The sequence below is a fragment of the Antechinus flavipes genome, chromosome 2 (assembly GCF_016432865.1).
Source record: "Antechinus flavipes isolate AdamAnt ecotype Samford, QLD, Australia chromosome 2, AdamAnt_v2, whole genome shotgun sequence".
NCBI classification, from domain to species: Eukaryota; Metazoa; Chordata; class Mammalia; order Dasyuromorphia; family Dasyuridae; genus Antechinus; species Antechinus flavipes.
Genome location: NC_067399.1, coordinates 307,575,533 through 307,592,048, shown reverse-complemented (window position 1 = coordinate 307,592,048; position 16,516 = coordinate 307,575,533).

The following is a 16,516-nucleotide window of genomic DNA, read 5'->3' as shown; positions in this document are numbered from 1 at the left end:
AATTTACATACATAATTTCATTTGATCCTCAGAATATTGTCTCCATTTTACAAATGAGAAAACCACAACTATGAAAATCTGAGTTGCAAAGAAATATATTGGTAATAACAATCTGAGGAAGGATTTGAACTCAGATCTTCATGTCTTGATATAAGCTATCCACAGATGGCACAATAGATACTATCTAAATTTTGATGCTTTATCTTTCTGCTGGGCAAGTATGTTAAGATTTCCTGAGTGAGGTCATTTTAGACACTCTGCATTTTGCTTTGATTGCTCATTTATATTACTAAACATTCTTTATTAATGAAATTATTATAATCATTGTGGATATTCTGTCCACCATTTGCATTCTATTCTTTGGCATCAATAACATCTAAAAAATACCTCAAGTCAAAGTTGTTTTAGTTGCGTGTCTTATCTTTTTATACATATTTTTTGTTTTATTTTTTCATCTATTTTGCATTAATCTAAATGGTCAGAAAAAATTGCTCAAATTCACTGTTAAATAACAAATTTTAATATTAACTCATCTTAAGAGGAACCAAGATTAAAAAGCAAGATTAAAGCAAGATTTAACAAAAAAAAAAAAAAGAAAAGATTGTGAGTTTTGGGATTTTTTTACAGCTGTCATTTATCCAGATTCAACCTTTTTGACTAACAAATTGCTCCCACCTTCTTTCCTTATCTCTATCAAGATAATTTGCCTACAGCTTAAGCAGTAAACCACATCCCTCCACCATTCCTCCATTTCCATTTATTCTACCTCCCTTTACCTCAAGTATACATTTCTCTAATCTTTTTCCAACTGTCTGTCATTTAACACTGCTTTTGCAATTCCTGTTTTACAATTAACAATTTTTGTTTCATTTAAACATGTCGTAGGCCCCTTTTATTTACACAGTCATAGAGACCTGACTCCCCACAGTTGATGTTCCATCTTTAGCTACTATTTCCATAACTGAATGAATTTTATTTTGTAATTCCTGACATACTGATCCTTAAAAAGTTATCTGAACAGAACATGTCCATAACTCTCTAATAAAAAACAAAAACAAAAACAAATAAACATAAAAACAATCATTTGGTCTTTTCATGATTATTAACTATGATCTAATATCTCTTCTATCCTTTGTGGCTAAAAGCCTTGAGATGGCTAGCTACAGTAGCCAACTTTTGTTTTTTCTCACTTTCTTAATAACACCTTAAAATCTGGCTTTTGACTTTATCATTCCATAAAAATTGCTCTCTCCAAAGTTACCAGTGATCTCTAAATGGATAAATTTAGAATTTTTTTTTTCAATTTTTGTTCTCCTCAATTTTTTTCATATCCTTTGACACTGTTGATACTGTTGATATCAGTAATGTTAACACTCAAATTATGGTTAGAAACTACCTTGTTATTTTTTTTTTTATCTGAATTCTTTATGTATTTGGGACATCACTTTACTCAGGATCTTTTTCTAAATGTTTCCTTTTCAATTAGATCATATCTTCTAACTATAAATGTCCCTTAGAGTTCTGTTCTGGGCCTTCTTTTCTTTTATTCTTTCTTTATCTTACTTTGCTGGGTGATCTCATCAGCTTCTAGTCATTTAGTTAAAATCTCTATGCTAATGATTCTCAAATTTAACTATTGTGCTCTGGCTTCTATGTTGACCTCTAGTCTCACATCTCCAACTGCCTTTCAAACATCTTAAACTGGTTGTCTAGTTCACAGCTTAAATTAAACATGCCCAAATCAGAACTCATCATTTTCCACCTAAACTTTTCCCCAGTACTCCCACTTTCATATTACTGTAGAGAGTAAGCTCATTCTCTCAAGCCTTCAGGCTCATATCTTTGGATTAATTCTGAACTCTTCACTCTCTCTCAACATACCATTATCCTCAGTTCAAAGTTCAATCTATTGTCATGGCCTTTATATTCCACCTAAGCAACATCTCTTGAATATTTCCCCCCTCTCTCTTCTGACACTGCCATTACTCTATTAGAGGCCTTATCCCTCATACTTGGACTCTTGAAATAGCTTGTTGGTGGATTTACTTGCCTCATGTTTAATCAATTGTAATCCATCTTCTATTTAGCTATTAAAGTCATTTTCCCAAAATGCAGTTTCAACTAAGTCACTTTTCTACTAAATAAATTCTAATGACTTTCTAGTGCCCATGATTAAATGCAAAATCTTCTGGCATTCAAAGTCCTTCACAGCCTTGCCCACCCCAACATTTTCAGTTTTCTTATACCTTCTCCATCATGTGTACTCTTTGATGCAATAGCACTGTTCTTTTTGATGTTCCACAGACTTAATGTTCTATCTCTTGATCCTGCACATTTTCTCTGCTTTCTTCCTTTCCTGGAATACTTTTTCTTTTTATCTCCTTATCTACCAGCATCCTTTAAGATCCCCCCAAAAATATCCATTACTTTACTGGAAATTTCCCCCAACCTCTCCTAATTCTAGTGCCTTCCTTTGTTAGTTATGTTGTATGTCTCTTGAGGGAAGGGACTGTCTTTTGCTTCATTTTCCTCCAGCAGTTAGAACAATGTTTGAGCAATAGTAGACACTTAATAAAAATTGATTGATTGATTCACTGTCCTTCTTTTGCTACCACATCATTTAGCAAACTTTACTCAAGCTCACTCAATTGAAATTTATGAACCAATCAAGATACTTGTAACAATTATCTGTCATTTCAAGAAACCTCCCCTCACTTTTTTTTTTTTTTTTAAGATTTCAGGACTAATCTTGCAATTGTATTTTCGACTTTCAGTTTTTGCCTTTATAATAGAAGACTTCAGCATATATCCTACATTCTTGCCATCTGTGACTCTGCATTATCAGACACAATTGAATATACTCTCTTTACTGTGAATCTACCCTAATCTAGGTCCTGAGTCCTCTTTCATTTTCTCATTATAGTCTATCAATTGGTGACATGAGTATAATAGTCATATGTATGAGGTGACTCCATAATCTATGAGTCATCTAAGTGGTTTGGTGGATAGAATGTAGGACCTAGAATCAGGTAGACTCATTTTGCTGAGTTCAAATCCAGCTTCAGAGACTTAGTAGCTGTGTGATCCAGGGACAAGTCACTTAAGCTTCTTTGCCTCACTTTCCTTATCTGTTAAAAAAAAAAAGTTGGAGAGGGATATAGAAAATTAATCTAGTATCATTGCCAAAAAAATTCAAAATGGATCATGAAGAGTTGGGCAGATTGACATGATTGAAACAACTGAACCACAAGAAGCTCTATATCTAGCTCTAGTTTCTCTCCTGAGCCCTAGTCAAATATTTCCATTCCCAAAAAAAATTTTAAAATGGTTCTCCTTTAAGTTTGCATGCACTTCAGAAAACATTTAAATAGAACTCATTATCTTTTTCCCAAGTCCATCCTTTTTATGAATCACTATCATTCTAATCATCCAAGTAATCAACGTCATATTGATTTCCTTATCTCACATATCTAATTGGTTGTCAGACTTGTTTCCCCATACCCTAGATATCTATTCAACCATCTAACAAAATATTTGTGTTGAAGAAAGAAAAGATATTTTTAAAAAGCTAAGATGCAAGCAAATTTCATATATGAAAGTTATTCTTGCAAATAGAAAGTGTTGGGAGTTAGAATGCCATCCAGTTTGACTAACCTTTAGAGGGAGTGGAAGGATGTGATGGAAAATACTATTTGAAATGTAATTTAAATCATGTTTTGTAATGCTTTAAATTGATATTTGCTGATGCTTAAATAGGAATAGTATATTAAAATTTAATTTGAGTGGAGTCAAATTGTTAAATCCATTCATATTTCTCAAAGGTTAATTTCCCACTTTCTAATTAATCTCAGATTGTGTGTATACAAATACACACACACACATATACTGCATGAATGCATGCATATTTATACATAAGATATATGTATATGTCTACATTGTATATATCAATATTAAATCAATATATATACTTATGCATGCATTATTTATCCATACACAATATGTGCCCATATGTGCTATCTTCATGTCTAATAAAGAAGGAACAGTTTCATCTTTTTCTTTAAACCTAGCATAGAAAATGACTTTATATCTATTGATGAACAGATTGATTCACTTCACAAAATTATTCTGTAGAGGCCCTGAATAATAATATAACTAAAGATAGTCTATTCAAAAGTATCCTTTTTTTAAAAAAAATAATCTATATACTGCTGCCCCATACTGAAACATGAGGAAGCTATGAGGAAACAAAAAACCAAAAAAAAAAAAATTGCCAATTTTTTAAAAAGAAAAGAATAAAGACAAAACATAGAGAGTTCATATAAGGAGCATTTATAGACTAGAATACTTAATGATTGATTCTTAAACTTTGGATGTTATTTAGTGTTCCACTGATCACTCTTATTTTGACTCTGTTTCCATTGAACTATCTCTTAGTTTTTAATTCTTTTTAAAAATGAAGATATGATCAATGTTTTAAATGTAACAAGACTTTGCTTTGGGCATGCCCAGATTATCTAACATGGGAAAAAATCCATGTGAGAAAAATCAAAGATCTATTTCTAAGGGAAGATATTTATGTCTTCCCTTCTTATGTGGTTTGAAATAATCTTTTTATATTGGCCATTCAACTTTAACAGGAGTTTTCTTTCAATTAGTATTTCTGTCTTTTGATACGATTCAGGAAGGTGAAGATCCTGCCATTACAAGGGTACTATGTATAAGCTGAGCTAAGTAGGGGAAAGAATTATCTTCCTTCCTCTCTCCTTCCAGGTTCTATGACCCTGAGATCTGCCTTGGGGTTTTCTTCTGTCCCATTTCTACTTTTCAGTTGGGAGTTCCTAATGGCATACAAGATTTGATATAGCAACTTTATAGTCAAGATTTCAATAATGCTGCCAGTATGGCATAGAAACTTTGAGAATCCAGAGTGCCTGGTATTCAAGCCCAAGGGTGGGAGGGGGACTCTGGAATTAAAACTTGGTGGGATTGTGTTATATAAGAACTATGGTATGCTATGAATCTTAGCTTCCCTCTCTTCTCCAGAGATTGAGATAATATAAGAAGAGGTTTTCTCTCCATGGATGGTATGTGGGTGGGAGTAGGAGAAGCTATTCTTGCTATAATTTTGAAGTGATATTTCTTTGTAAAAGATAATGCAACTATTAACTAAATAAATAAATAAATAAAATAAGGACCAACATTGCTGTGCTTAAGCCAATATCAAAGGGACTAGAGATTTCCAAATCTTCTTAAAGGTACCAGAGAATTCTAGGGAAAACTGAAATATAACATATATAGTCTACAAAGGATAATCACGGTTACATAAAATAATGTGTTTGAAATTAAAATGAAAAGAAACAGAAGCAGAAACAGAATAAACAAGAAAATTAAATCTTTAAACATTAAATGTGTGTTATAAGTACATAAACCCTAATATTAATTTTATTTGCTATAAGTACATGAACTCTAACTGCAAAAAATGTCTTCATATTTTCATCTCATGTTATATGCCAATTTTCAGGAAATTCATGGTAAAGATGATAATTCTTGATTCCTGAATAATAGCATTTAGGATATACTAAGAACCTATTTTTACAGTTTAAAAAAAAAGTTTTATTTTTAAGATATAAAGGAGCTTAGATTTTAAAATATTTCTATTATGATTCTTTTAGCCTTGCTAGATGACTAAGGATTTGCTTCTCAATGTTCCTTTCTATTTTTGTTTTATCTAAGGATGGTTATATGAATACTTTTGGAGGGGGTGGAAGGATAGATGAGAAATAATTACATCATGGAATGTTGCTTTTATATGTACACATGCACACATATAATGTGTCAATTACTCATTTGTGAGATATTAGAGATTCAGCTTTAAGGGGTTCCTAAAATGTTGAATGTTGGCCTTTTAGGTAAAATTCAGCTAAAAAGGAACTTGGCAGAATTTAAAGGAAATAGTTTTCATAACTTCCCCTCCCACACCCATTTGAAATTTCAATGCATTCTGTGCAGCATATTTTGTGCTAGAGTAACTATTTTGCTTCTAGCTCTAATAATCTAAGAAAGAAAAAATGAGAAAAAAAGAAAGGACAGAAAAGAGGAAAGAAGGAGAGAGACAAAGCGAGAGACATACACACAGAGACAGAATAGGAACAACAACAACAAAAAAGATTGTTCTGGTAGGGAAGTAACAAATCTATATGAATGCCTTATAATTTCCCCAAAATTGTCATAAAGCAAATGTGAAAATGAACAAAACCTTAGGGTCATACACTTTAGGAATAACATTGTTCTTTAAGTTTTGAATTTCTGCTTCTGTGTATTGTAACCAGAGCACTTTTTTTTTTTCCTAAAATGGAGAAGCTTGTTGAGTGACAAATCCACACCTGAAACATCTCATACCTTTCAACTTTCAAAGCCAGCACCTTTTCTTAGAGATGATAAAAAAAAAAAAATCTTGTTGGCTTGACTTTTTTATTTGAAATTTGGGGAGGTTTCTATAGTTACTATGTTATTTTTTTATTCATTTTTTTATTGCCTTCCTTTTATGGTAAAGTACTTATTTCCTAGGAGAATGGTTGAGAGGTCAATATCACAATCTGTTACTTGCAGTAACCTCAGTCTGTCCTTTATTAAAGAATCAAGATGAGATTTTTCTTCTTGACCTGTTGAAATGCTTCAGGCAACTCTTTCTGTTTCATATTCCTTTTCAGTAATGTAATCTTTACCCAGTAAGTGCTTGGAGATCCTCAGACAAAACATATGGTCCCATATAAGAGTTATTTTCATTTTTTTTCTATTAGATTTTGATGATTGTTTTGGGGGGGAAGAAAGATCAAATATAAAATCTGACTGAATTTATATATGTGTATCATATACATATATATGTCTGTGTGTGCATACATATGTATACACACAAATGCATATATATGTGACATAAGGTCATTAATACATGATATCACAATGAATAAATATTTCATTATCATTGCTATCATCATCTTTACTCATTAATGCCTGATCACGAGAAAGGCTTAAACTGCTTACTAGAAACTATTAGTAGAATGGTTTTGTTAGAATGAAACAGCTATATATTGTAGCCAAAATAATACCTCTTTCCTTACTCAAAGTTCAATTCTCTTTCTACATTATGCTATATCTTACCAAGAGTAGTACATGATTAATCTATTTTTATTGAATTGAATTGTTTCTATCCTCTTCTCTGTTTTCATTTAGTAGTGCATTATCCCTACTGAATGTTTCATCAAATAAGAGTATCTGATTCAAAACTTTCATTTGACAAATTAGCATTTTGCTCACTGTTATTGCTTTTAAAATGAGAAGCTCTAAAATTGTGCTTTTAAAAGTACCATTTATATTAATGAATTTTCAGATTTCTGCTTCCTTCATCATACTTAATGAATCAATCTTTATAAAATTGGAAAGAAGGAAGGAAGGAAGGAAGGAAGGAAGGAAGGAAGGAAGGAAGGAAGGAAGGAAGGAAGGAAGAAAACAAGTATTTATTAAGCACCTACCATGTACCAGACTATGTGCTAAGCACTTTACAAATAGTATTTCATTTAATTCTTCTGGCAATCCTAGGATGTAAATGCTATTATCTCTTTTAGCAATTTAGAAAAAAAAAATGAAGCATCAAAGTCATATAGCTAGTAATTGTCTTTGGCCTGATTTGAATTAAGGTCTTCTAGATTCCAAGTCTAGTACTTATCCAAGTTTACCACTTAGATGTCTACAATGGATATACTCAATAAATAATAAATATTAATTAAATATCTACTCTGTCCAAGTAATAAGTTAAGTGCTAGGGATGCAAAAATACAAAAGATAAGCCATGTTCTTAATGAGTTTCAAATTCAATGATAAGATGAAGAGGCCTAAAAGAAAACAAAACAGTTAAGAAAAACAAAACAAAACAAAACAAAAACTAATGCACTTATTATGTTTATAGTATAGGGCATGAACGATTACTCATCCATATTAATCCTTTACCTTTTCAACTATTACTCTAGGAACTGTTCATGATTACTATTATACTGACTTCAGTTTCAGAAAAAAAAAAATAAATGGAAAAGAGAATTTTTGGAGATAATGAATAAAATTAAATAAACAAAAAAAGTTTATTTGACAAATGTTTTATATATATAACCTGGCTTCATATTTCTTTTCCAGGCTAAGAATAAGTCAACATGCTCTTATCAAACACATACCCCATGCTAGAAAGTATGCTAAGTAGAAGGGATACAAAGAAAGGCACCAAAAATCCCTGTCCTCAAAGAGCTCACCTACTACAATTACAAGAGGTTGGGTGTGATGTTTTTACCTGCTCTTAGGGTGGTGGGGTTAATTGCTTCCTCCCTTTCCCACCCCACTATATCACAAATATAATATGTCATCTTAAGAAGTAAGGATGAAGCTGGATTGGGGAGGAGAGCTGCAAAAGCTTAGTTATCTTGGTTCTTTTTTTTTTTTTTTTTTTTTAATGGTGATTTATCTACCCGTACTCTTTTTACAAAGGTATGTACATGCTGCTGCAGCATGTGCTGTTCCATTTAGATCAATTCTAAAAAGAGAAAGGAAATACTGTGGTAAAAAGACATGGCTAGTACTTTGTTGAGCATCATGAAGAATATAGTCATGAATAATTTACTGATTATAAAAAACAGTTTGAATAATAAGCAGCTAATTTTTCCAATTGATAAATTTGAAAATCATATTGTAATCCCAATAAAAATAGAATTACTTAATTTTTATATTTCAAGGTGAGTGTGAATTCGAGAAAAAAAATTAAGCTATGCACACTAGGAATGGGTCATGGAAATAGTGTTGAGTATCAAGATTTAATTTGTTTGTTTCTTTGTTTTAATCTATTGACAACTTACTTTTACATTCAACTCTACCTGGGAATTGAATTGCTATGATATATGGTAGCTATTAAACTAGATATAGTCTGGCTATATCCTGAACCCTGCAGAGTTGCTAATTGAGTTGTTTCTATGATAATGGACAAATTTTTAATATAGCTTTAAAAACTAAAAGAAAGCTCTCCTATCCTCCATTCAGACTCTCTACATAGAAAAATCTAGTGAAAGGGATTTAGTATTCACTTTATCCCCCAATTCCCCATTCTCCAGATAACATTTCAGCCACTTTTCTAAATGATGACAAATACATGAAGCCAAGATATCCAAAGAATGGGATTATTTTATCAAAGTTAATTCCTCCATAGATTCACAACCTTAAAGGTTGCTGTCAAAGGCGAATGGCTGAGGAAAAATTGAATTATGTTACCTAGCAAGAGAGGGAGAAGGGAAGATAATATGTGAAAGATTTGATGGTATCTTTAATAGACTTTTTCCTTTCTGCCACACTTGGTTTAGCTGTTTTCCAGAAAGCAGCTTGAGGTATGTCTGTCTCTGGGAACATATTGTAGAGAAACTTAAACTGTTTAGTTAATTTCATTAGGACACTATGAAAATTATTTCTCCTTTCCTTTTAGTGTACCATAAACAAAAAAGAGGATGAGAGCATTAAAAATATATTTCCAAAGGTGATGTAAATTTATACAATATGTGTAGTAATGAGCAAACCTAGAAGGCTTACTGGATTCATTTGGATGCCTGCATAAAAATTCAATAGATCTTCTGAAACCTATTCCATTCATTTCTGTATGCAGTATTGGCACTAGAAATCTCTTGGGAAGCAGTCAGCTGGCATGTAGACTCTTAGAAACTAAAAGAATCCAGAATTGTGATAAACACTAAGAGAGAAACAGAGACAGAGAGAAAACATATATTTTTAAAAGGTAAGTTTTAAAATACATGGAAAATATGTGTCTGATATAAATCAGAAGACAGGAGCTTTTGTTTTTGTTTCCTTTTCCTTTCTCAAATAAAAAAAATCAATTCTGCTCAGTTTCAACCTATATTACTTTTCATTGATATTATCTAGAGTTGAATTCAGTTATAGGAACTATGATATAAGAATGACATTAATGAGCTAGAGAATGTCCAAAGGAACTAATCTAGGGTTATCAAAAAACTTGAGTTTATGTTTTATGAGTATCTCTTAAAAGAATAAGGGATGGGCGCAGCAAGGTGGCACTGTGGATAGAGCACCAGCTCTGAAATCAGGAGGACCTGAGCTCAAATCTGGCCTCAGACACTTAACATTAACTAGCTATGTGACTTTGGGCAAGTCACTTAACCCCAATTGCGTCTGGGGAAAAAAAAAGAAGAAGAAGAAGAAGGGATGTTTATCTTAGAAGAAAGAAGGCACAGGAATGACAGAATAGAGTGCTGTCCCCTGAAAGATGCATTTTGAACTGTTTTCTTTGGTATGAAAAGGTAACATCAGGATCAATAGAGAGAAATTGAAAAAAATGGCAATTTAGGTTTGTTATTTTAAAAACTTTCAAATAATGAGAACTGTGTAACAGTAGAATTAATACTTCAGCAAGTGATGGGTTGTCCATCTTCAGAGGTTTTCTGTCAGAGCCTAGATAGCTTTTAAGATATGTTTTAGTGAGAATTCCATTAGGGAATGGGTTGTACTGTATGTCTTCTGGAATCTCTTTCAAATCTCATATTCTCCCCATGTGACAATGAGAAAATTATTTCATCTTTCTGTGTTCATTTAATCAAATGTTAAATTAAATTTCATTCATTTCTTTCAAAATATTTGAGGTAAATGTTTTGCAACTATTCACTATGCCAAGCTGGTTGTCCAAAACAATAACAAAAGTTTATTTGTGACTTACAGGAAAATATGACTTCCTGAATAAGAGAAGGCCATCCAATTTTCATACTTTTACTCTAACAAAAACATTAAAATAGCATGGGAGGAAATAATGATTAAGAAATCCAATAACTCTGAAGTCAGGAGGAACTTAGCTCAAATCTGCTCTCAGACACTTAATGCTTCCTAACTGTATGACCCTGGGTAAGTCACTTAACCCCAATTGCCTTGGCCAAAAAAAAGAAAAAAAGAAAAAAGAAAAAGAAAAGAAAAGAAAAATCCAAAAGCAAGTGTAGTAAGTGACTTTTCCAACACTCTACCAAAAAAAAAAAAAAAAAAAAAAAAGGACTAGAAGCCTATGGGCTACAGAAAAGGCACTTACTAGGAAAAATAGCATCTGTACCCAGTCAAGGAAGCCAATAGCCTCTCAACAGATAAGAACTATAAATGCTTAATGCCTTCAATCTCTATATTCAAAGACAGAAAGGTAGTAAACTCCTAGGTGAAAGCCCTTAGGCAATGAGAAGCTCTCCAAAGAGTTCTTAAAAATTATCTAGAGTAGAGTTACTGTGCTATATCCTTGCTGTCAAAATTAGATGTTGTAGGCTCACAAGTTCTCAAACACCTCATGCTTTGTCTTTAGGGCCAAGGAAGTCTCTGTGTTTCCTATGAATCTAGGGGTCCTAATTCTAGAAAGGAGAGGTTAGCCCAAGAAATCAGTTAATCCAGATAGAGATCAAGAAGGCTTGCTCATCTCATTCAAAAGAAGGCCAAGAAGGAGAAAGAGTTTGACCCTTGTGTAAGGAAAAAAAAAAAAAAAAAGATTCATCAAACTAAGTCTGTGTGTAATATACACTAACCTGATTGTTGTTCATTCTGATTCTGTCCAGTCAGAATCAAGTTCAGGTTCCTTAAGCCAAGGTAAATAAAATTAGAGCAGGAGAGCAAAGCAGCTAAGAACTGTTTTTCCTTCTTAAGCAAGTGGTGGCAGCACAGAGGGCCCTGATGAAATATTTCATCTCTAGATAATACTAAATGAATATCTGTCAAAAAAGGTATTTTTCAGCAAAATACTAGATATGACTAATGGAAGAAGTGAGTAGAAAATGACATGTAAATTTTAAACCTTTGTGAATGGGAAGATATCATTCCTTCAACAGTAAGAAGAATATCAATTTTAACCTCAAGGAAATCAGGGATCTTTCCTGGTTAAGGACTAAAATGAAGACCAAGAGTGCAATTGATGGGATTCTGACCTCAGCCCAAACCTGTTCCATTCTTGGTACAAGGCCCACAGAAATCCTCAATCATTAACTGTCAGGTGCAGGTACAGGCCTATACATGATCTGTAATTTCATTATCCTTCAAGTATAGATATACTATAGAAATCAACTAATGTGAAAGTAACACCAATAGGATAAAGTCCAAAACATTAATCCACAAAATTTGATTAATTTTTCCTTGACATGGTACCTGCTCTCTCTTCTTCTTTGGTGTCCTTTGGGTGAATTTATAATGAAGTTTGTCTAATTATAATATGATTATCATATATTAATAGCCCCTAGGTCAGCATTTTTGTAAATACTTTGGGTAATCACTTGCACAGTTCCATCAAGGCTTTAGGATCTTCTCATGTTAGCTAACTCCCACTGTAACCTCAAAATCTACATTCCATACATTATGATGTAATGAGGTTCCATAAATATTTTTGTCTTGATTTGTTGGGAGACTAACTTCCACTGATGCCTCCTAACTCCTGGTAGATTATTAAAAGAAACACTGCCCACTCTGAATATATGATTCTCAATATATAATAATAAATATCTTTACTTAATTTAGAAATGACCTGAATCCTGAATTCTTTCAAAGACAACATCACATATTATCTTCTTGAACCCAAACACAATGACAACATCGTTTCTGAGATAAAAGCACCTAGGAAGCATAAAATATTTCTAAATTCCCAGAACTAGCTCTGAAAATGGCAGTGGACAAACAAATAAACTTTGAGGCAATCTTCTCACTTTCTCAATTAAGGAACAGAGCCCAACTTTAATATAAAATTCAAAATGAAAAAGTAAGGAGAAAAAACAAGGAAAGTAAAACAACAACAAAAGAATTAAAATACAGGGGGAAAAAGATATTTTGGTAACAGAAAAAAACAAGAAGATATAATCTAAGAGAAATATAATGAATTCAAAATAGCTGCAAGCGTATCACAAAAAATCATGAATTGGACAAAAAGTCAAAAATTATTTTTGGAAGAGAACAATGCTTTTCCAAATCAAATATGGTGGAGTAAAAGTAAAGTAATGAGAGCATATACAAATTAAGTCAATGTAAACACGTGGAAAAGTCCAATTGCTTATAGATAGTCCAAGCTAAGTTAGTAAAAATGACAATTCTACCTAAATTGTTCTACTTTTTCAGTATCATTCCAATCAAACTGCCAAAAATTATAAAGCTAGAAAAAATAATAACAAAATTCATCTGGAAAAACAAAAAAAAATCAAGAATATCTAGGGAATTAATGGGAAAAAATACAAAGAATGTTGGCCTAGTAGTATCAGATCTAAAACTTTATTATAAAGCAGCACTAATCAAATCCATATAATTTTGGCTAAGAAATGGGGTAGTGGATCAAGAGAATAGATTAGATACACATAACACAATGATTAATGACTATAGTTGTCTAGTGTTTAGTAAACCTCCAAACTGTAGTTCTGGTACAACCCACTATTTCACAAAAATTGCTGGGAAAACTGGAAAATAATATGTCAATGTTTTTCATAAAGTCACATTTCAAAAATATATAAAGAACTAATTCAAATTTATAAGAATACAAGTCATTCTTCAATTAATAAATGATCAAAATATATAAACAGATAAATTTTCAGATAATTTATAGCCATCTATAATCTTATTTTTAAATGCTCTAAATCACTATTGGTTAGAGAAATGCAAATTAAAACAATTCTGAGGTACAGCCTCATACTTCTCCTATTGGCTAAAAGAACAGGAAAAGATAATGATAAATACTGGAGAGGATGTGGGAAAACAGAGACACTGCATTGTTGCATTGTTAATGGAGTTCTGAAATGATCCAACCATTATAGAGAGCATTTTGGAACTATACCCAAAGAGTTATAAAATTTTGCATATCCTTTGATCCAATAGTAACATTACTGGGTCTACATCCTAAAGAAATTTTTAAAAAGAGAAATGGACTCATATGTGCAAAAATATTTATAGTAAGTGCTTTTGTGGTGACAAAAAATTAGAAAATTTGTAGATGCCCATCAATTGGGAAATAGCTGAATAAGTTGTGTTATTTTAAAGTAATGGAATATTATTGCTCTGTAAAATATGATGAACAAGCTAATTTTAGAAAGGCCTGGAAAAATTTACATGAATTAATAAAACAAGAGTTACATGAATCACAAGCAGAAAGAGGAAAACTTTGTACACAGAAACAGCAAGATTGTGCAATGATCAGCTATGACAGATTTGCTTCTCAGTGGTTCAGTGATCCAAGGCAACCTAAACAAACTTTGGATGGAAAATACCCCCCAGAGTAGGTAGAGCCAAGAAGAAGGAGACTAGAAAGTTATTTTTCTGACTTCTTCCTGGTTTCTCACAGAATCAACACCTGATCAACCCCTGATTAGGGTTTGAAATGAGAGTGTAACAAATGTGCATCAGAAGATATCTTGGAACAACTTCAGAAAAAGGTCTCTTGCAATCAAGTAATGGGGAAAACGGTCTAGCACAGGCACAGTGCAGGGAAGCCCAGGGCAGGGACACTTCATATACAGGAAATTTAGTGGAAGATTTTTTAGACAAACTTTAGACAAAATACAGAAGCATTGGCTACTCCATCCTGTTTCAGAAGCCAGTTGATCAGCAGATTAGCTGATGCAAGTACAGAAGGCAAATAATAAGCCCCTGAAGCCCAGCATAGTAAGCAGGACTTGGCTATGCCCACCCAGCATGGGAAAGAAGCCAGCAGGACTAGCCTCAGCTCAATGTGAATCTGCCATTACCTGTGAAGGAAGCTTGTGACAATCTCCCTTTCCACTAAGAGGAGACCACAACTTTTAAAAATGAGTTAAAAAAAAGGGAAAAAGAGCTCTGATAATAGATAGCTACTGTGGAAACAGGAAAGAACAGCCTCAAACCCTAAGAATATTAATGGCAAAACATCTCCAGATGAAACCTCAAAAGGTGATATGAATTAGTGTCCAAATCAAAAGGCTCTCTTAAGTAACAAGGGTACTTAAAAGAGAGTTAGAAGAAAAATGGGGAGACATGAGAGCTTTGAAAGAGGAAACATAGAAATTTCCTGGAGAAAACAACTCTTTAAAAACATTAAAATTGGTTAAATGAAAAAAAAAACATTGCTGAAGAAAACCATTTCATAAAAAAATAGATTTAGTGAAGTGTAAAAAGAAAACAACTCCTTAAAAATAGAATTGGTGAAATGGGGAAAAAAATCCAATGAGCAAAACAATTCAATTGAAAGTTCAATCGGCCAAAGGCAAAAAGAAATTTAAAAAAATTAACTGAAGAAAATAATTCAATTGCAATTTGAACAAATGGAAATGAATGACCCAATAACATCAAGAATTAGTCGATCAAAACCAAAAATATTTAAAAGCTAGAAGAAAATGTAAAATACCTCATTGGAAAAATAACCGACCTGGAAATTGGATTCAGGAGAGACAATCTAAGAATTATTGGACTGCATAAAAACTATGCTGAAAAAGAGAGGCTAGAATATCAAAGAAAAGTGCCCTGATATCCTAGAACCAGAGGATGAAATACCCATTGGAAGAATCCTGAAAGTCACCTCCTGAAAGAAACTCCAAAAGGAACACTCCAAAGAATATCTTAGTTAAATTCCAGAATTATCAGGTTAGAGAGAAAATACTGCAAGCAGCCAGAAAAAAAAAAAAAACAATTCTTCAGGCCCAGATAGATTTACATGTGAATTCTACTAAACATGTAAATAATAATAAATTCCAGTGTTATACAATATATTTGAAAAAAAAATAGGGGAAGAAGGACTCCTACCAAAGCCCTTTTATGACACATATATGGTGCTGACTAGGAAGGGTGAAAACAGAGAAAGAAAATTATAGACTAATTTCCCTAAAAAATATTAATGAAAAAATCTTAAATAAAATATTAGTAAAAATATTACAACTTCTCACCAGGATACAAAACTATGACTATGTAGGATTCATACCAGAATGCAGTACTAATTCAGTATCAGGAAAACTATTCACATAATAGCAATAACTAAGCTAATCAAAATCATATTATTATCTCAATAGATGCAGAAAAAGCATTTGACAAAATCCAGCACCCATAAAGAGTAGAAGAGAGAACAAAGTAATAAATGGAGAGTTCCTTAAAATGATCAATGGCATATATCTAATATCAACAGCAAGCATCATATGTAATGGTGATAAACTAAAAGCATTCCCAATAAGATTGAGGGGAAACAAGACTGCCTACTATCTTTATTAATTATGTTAGAAGTATTAGCTTTAGCAATAAGAGAAGAAAAAGAAATTAATGGGACTAATGAAGGTAATGAGGAACCAAAATTATCACTCTTTGCATATGATTTCATGGTACACTTAGGGAATCCCAAGGAATCAACTAAACAAAACAAAACAAAACAAAACAAAACAAAACAAAACAAAAAAACTACTAGAAACCATTGACAACTTCAGTAAAGTTTCAGGATAAAAAATAAATC